Source organism: Diadema setosum, chromosome 1 (genome assembly GCF_964275005.1).
Source record: "Diadema setosum chromosome 1, eeDiaSeto1, whole genome shotgun sequence".
NCBI lineage: Eukaryota > Metazoa > Echinodermata > Echinoidea > Diadematoida > Diadematidae > Diadema > Diadema setosum.
The window spans coordinates 17,607,764-17,613,654 of record NC_092685.1 but is presented as its reverse complement, the minus strand read 5'-3'; positions in this window follow the sequence as shown (position 1 = coordinate 17,613,654).

The following is a 5,891-nucleotide window of genomic DNA, read 5'->3' as shown; positions in this document are numbered from 1 at the left end:
AGAGCTCCCAATATTGCTCTTGGTATCATCTAACGTGTTGCCTTGTACTGTAGGAGAAATGGACTAGCCAAAGGGTCCACAATGGCACAAGTGAAAGCCTCAGCGACAGCGTACCTCCTCTGCACTACACAGCACTGTGATGTGTTACAGCAGTCAGTAGGTGACTGCTACTAACTAACTGGATATGGACTTGCTCGCGAAGTGTGAGCTAGCTGTGCGTTTTATCATGCATGCATCATCACATCTCCCACACATCACTGCACTGATGTAGAAAAAGGAGTTACACCACCGAGTTATGTACACATATCATGCAGCTCCGCAGCTAGCAGTGAGAAAACTATGGTGTCTTTGAACATAAAACAAGTATAGAGAAATTATTGCATTCCTGTGGAGTGTTAGTTTTGCAGTGTTGGGTATGTAAGTGGTTACTGGTAGAAAGTTGAAAAGAACTGGTAACGTAGTATTCTTTTGATGAAAAATGTAGAGAAGAAAGTGCAAAATTTCGCTCGTATTGGAGGGATATCCCCTACCAGTAAACCCTCCCCTGGCTCTGTTTACCTGGCGGGGTTCACCTTCATAGATTTTGTACATTGTTTTGTTTAGTTTTTGTTTGTTTTTTGACAATTTGATTTTCCAATAATTCGTCAAAAATGTGTAAGCGTCTATATTTCTATTTCGGTTCAGATCAATCCGCTGCAGAAAGGGCTGTCTATCACCTCGCCTCGTGCATGGTTGTCCAGGAACAAAGTTGAACCAAAGTTGAGTGTTGCTATCTACCAGGGCTGATCAACGTACACTCATCAAGATCAAGATCAAGATCAAGGATTACTGGATATGCGCCCTCGGGCCTTGATCATCAATCTCTCAAGCTGAACTAAGATATGGTGATTGCGCTTTTCCAAATTATTCCACCAAACGGGTGCACCATATAGTTAAATTGCAATCATAAAATGCAAAAGCTCCCTCACATGGAGGGGGGGGGGATATATACCCCCTCCCACATTCAACATCCTTCAGCCTGATCTTCTCCCTCCACAGCTGTTACCGGCACTACACTTCTCTCACTGACTAATTTCTAGGTAGGTGCCTATACAGTATTCCCCAAAAAGTGTGCACCAAATCTTTGAATTTCAATACTAAAAATGTGAAAGAATGGTATATAACAGGGGGATATCCCCACACCATGCCCTTGTGTTAATTCAACCATGACACTGCATCGAGGGCGGATCCAGGAATTCTGTAAAGGGAAGGCGCCTTTACAAAAAGGGGGCACACGGGCTCCATTTTTTTTTATTCCTTGTTTTAACAAAAAATAAAGAGGGGCACGTGCCTGGTGCACCCCCTTCTGGATCCACCACTGCGCATGGTGTCGATTTGATATTGCTGGTGTTAATATCAATGTTATAACACCCGCCCAGTGTAGGAGACCACACCAACTTGGTGTTACTGTGGTGTAAATGTGTTTACACCTTTTTTTTTTTTCTTCAAAAATCAAGAGATGCACTTTATCGGAAAGTTCTTGTTGAAGTTCAAAGGTTACAAAATGAACAGTAACTATATAAGTAACTATTCAAAAGACAATCTTATAATTTGAAGTGACACCCAGAGGTATTTATCTAGCACCACAAATGAGCACTGGAAATTTAACACCGGACTTTTTGCAATGAATGTTTAGGCCTATGCTAAACATAATTTTCATTAATTTTGTTATTTAGTTTTGTTTTTAACTGAAAATGATATGTGAATGACTTACCGATGTATTTCTTTCATGATGCGAAGCCTTTCTTCAGAGGTTTTTAATATCAAAGTAAGGCAACGATAAAGAAATGTTGTATATGTAGGCCTAACTGTTCTTTTGTGAATTATGGATCCATTTATCCGTATTTCGGATACATTATGTATATATACGTCATATGCAGAGAAAGAGAGGGAGAGAGAAAAATAAAGCGCCTACTAGAAGGACTATGAAAGGTGCTTAGTAGGATAGAGATATAGGCACGCTACATGGATTACCGGTAATTTGTGACATTGAAGGAGACATACAATAATTTAGGTAACTCCCTATCTTTGTTGGATTTTGTCAAGCTGATCTTGTCATTGCTATTTTGTTCATAATGTTGTTTTGATATTTTTGTATTTTGTTTCTGTTTATTTTTTTTTTTCTCAGCTCGAATACCCCAATGGGGAAACTGGATAAAAGTGAAACTAGAAACTTCATGCGCCTGCTTGTACAATCCGTATTGATTATTCAGTGGTGCGCATACATGGTTTTTTTTCCCCTGGCCTATATTTTTCTATTTTTCATAGCCCAAAACAAAGATCTGCTACAATAAGGACGTGATTGCGTCCAGCGTGTAGTTACAAGCGCACGTTTGATCAAGGAGGTATCATACCTCCTTGGTTTGATCGTGTGCGTGGAATACTCTTAGTACTATTTGTACTATCAAGAGCAAACAGGTTCGTGCGTGCATGCTCAACCAATTCATTAGCGCGTGCGCATGTCGTACGTGCGTGCGGCATGAGCGTGAAATACGTGCACAGTTGGCCATGCTGGTATAGACCAAACAGTATTGAAGCGCACTGTCCCGATTTTACACGAAAACCGGCGTAGTACGGAGCCCATCGGCGGCCATTTTAGGATGCAAGCCGCTTGGGTTATGGCCGTGTATATAGAGAAAATTCTGCCTCCCTTTCATTTTCTTCTTTTTACGGGGTATACAAGGTTTCAGATGTATTTAGGACCTTGTTATACCATACAGAAGCATCATTTCTATTAAAGTATAATATAAAATTGAAGAAATGCCCTTTTCTTTTGTTCCAAACTGTTGTCCCTCAAAGTTCGAGCTGCCGTAACCAGCTGTAACCGCAGCAGCGACCCCATACGGACAAATACGTACCGTACTACAGCGCCCCGCGAGGGGCGCGACGGGGTTAGAGCTGCCGTAACTATGTGCAGGCCTAACTAAAACGTATACTCACAAAGCGCTTTTTAAGTCTCCCTCTCTCTCTTTCTCTCTCTCTTACCGGGCCCTGTTGGCTGTAGACCCCTATGTAATATTATTCGAATGATACGAATATCGATTCCATTATTCATATTTTAGGTCGTTCTCTTCTTTTGATAATGTATAGATAAGATATTACCTACAGTACCATATTCTCCCCAGAGAATCTATTTAAGGAACGCAATTTCCTAATATAACAAATTGAATTTTCCTTATCATAGTTTAGTCATAAGAAATAGTTATTTTCATATCTATATGTTTCATGGTCAATCTGCACACATAGTAAAAAGGTGTTGAGTTTTGGGTGATGCCTCTCTCCCGGCACCCTCCCAAAAAGGTTTTGGCATGGCCTTTCTGTAACTGAGGCTGCAATGATAGAAAAGATTTGACCTAGTATTATTGATTATTTTAGGGATGAGAGTTTAAGGGGTGACCCCCCCCCCCCCTTCCCTCGCTGGCGAGCAGGGTGCGCTTGAACAAGGAAAGGAAAATAAAAGTAAAAAAGTTCTTCCCAAATCTCCAAATGCAACAGAAGAGTTAAAGGGATCGTATAGTTTTGGTTGAGACCTAATTTCAAGTTTCTAACATTCTTTGGTGAGATAATGAGAAACCTTTATGAAATATAAAAGAGCGTATTGTAATTCCATGAGGAATTTAACGCTTATTTGATGAAAATTGGTTTTGAAATGGCTGAGATATCCAAAACAGAGTGATTAAGTGGGCCCCACCTTTTATTACTATCGCTTTGTTTTACTTTGTTTTTGGATGTTTCAGTCAATCCAAACCCGATTTTCATCAAATAAATTGTGAATTACTCTTAAAATGGTATGCTCTGTACTATTTCATAAGTGTTTTTCTTGTATCTCGCAAAGAGTTAAAAGCCGAATTCTCATCTCCACCAGTACTGTATACCATCCCTAATGTTTTAAGATTATGTAAACCACAAAAAAGTATATATACAACTGTGACAGGTTGATTCCCAGGGTATCCCCCCCCCCCCGTTTCCCGCTTCATCGGCGTTATAGCTGAAAATCTTGACTCCAAGAAACGGCAGAGAGAGATAGTTTCATAAGAGCGAGTCAGTATTAGGCAGGACGTCTCATTACTAGCGGGAGGATTGGTCTGGATGGGTTGGTTTTCAAATCCTTTTTTTTTCAAGAATCAGATGATGGATTTTCAAATGATTTTGATCAGTAAAAAACCGTGAAACAATTACAGATTATACCCTTCTTTTTACTGGTTGCATTTCTCGCGATCCTATTGTGAGAATATACCTCTGAGATCGTGATATCTATATGACCATACTGTATTCAAACTGCTGGTTTTTGAATTACCGGTGAGCGCTATACATCCAGTCCACCCCCAGACTGAGTATGGTGAAGACGCATAAGAGGTGACAGATGTACAACGGTTTACCTCTTAATATTTTATAAATATAGAATATTTTTTCTCATTTTAGATTAAAAATATTTGAGTGTGTGTTTCGAAAATATTTACCATAAAAAATGTGTACCAAGATTTGAATTTCAATAACAAAATAATGCAAAAGCTTTCTTGTGTTGGAGGGGGTATCCCCATCCCACATTTCTGACTTTCTCGACTCACTTGACTGTGTGCATAATCAAGAGTTTCAAACAAATTTGATTTGTAGATGAGAAAATCACCGAACGTGTGCTATACAGACTTCAGTTTATTTCTGGGCTCTTATTCTTAAAAATACTTATACATTTATAGACAACCGACAGAAAAAAATAGTACTATATACTTTTTTTTTTTTTCATTTCAAAATGTCCATATCATTTCACGAAGCCGGAGCACATCCTAAAAGACTGACATATTCCGCAACACAAATCAAAGAAGGATGATGCTGAACTCGGTAAATATAGGACAGAAAAAGTCAGTCGCAAATAGGCACAAGGTTATAAAAGACAATACTTTCGCATGCCTATGGCTGATTATGTACGTCAACTTGGCAAAAATGCAAAAATGAAAAAACAGTCTGCTCTTACCAGTTTTGAACCATTCATTTTTTTTTTACGGATCTGTTTTATTTTGTCCATGGAATATATTTCATCATGGGGATATTAGTCTATACGTGAAAAAACAAACAAACAAACAGACAAACCACGGGTGACTTGAAAACATATAATGATGGAACTAATATTCTCTTCATGGCCAAAACTGAAGGTGGAAGACAGAGAAGAAGGAGGAGGAAGAGGAGGAGAAGAAGAAAATGAAGAAGAAGAAGAAGAAGAAGAAGAAGAAGAAGAAGAAGAAGAAGAAGGAGAAGAAGAAGAAGAAAGAGAGAGAAGGGAGGCCCGAGGGAGAGGGAGAGAGGGGGAGGGAGAGAAAGCGCGCTTGGTTATTATGAGCACCCCACGTCATTCTGTATAAGCACTATATACGTGGCATAGGACACAAGTAGGCTAGCATATGGTCATGAATTAGCCGGCGAACATTGATTAACTAAAGATTGGAAAGTACAAAAAAAAAATCTTCAATTATATTTTATGATAAGGCAGAAATTTTACTTCTTTATGCCATAATAAGGTCCTGAATAATTCATCGTTTATCCTGTGTAGGCCCCCTGAAATGAAACGGACGCCCTCTATCGATCACCCGGCGGTTTGCATCCTAAAATGACGACCGCTGGACTGCCCATTAGCGTACTACGCAAAATCGGGTGAGTGTTTTAGCGCACCGTGCGCTTCTGACCGGCCGCGTTGTGAGCGCATGTGTGTACATAAATGGTGTGTGGGACTTTGGAAAGTGGATGCTGTCGATGTGATCGCTGTAAATTTAAATGCTGTTTGCAAGCTTCTAGTTCTACGAGAAGTTTCGGCAACTACCGGTATACATCCCAAGTTTACATGCAAACATAGTGTAAGG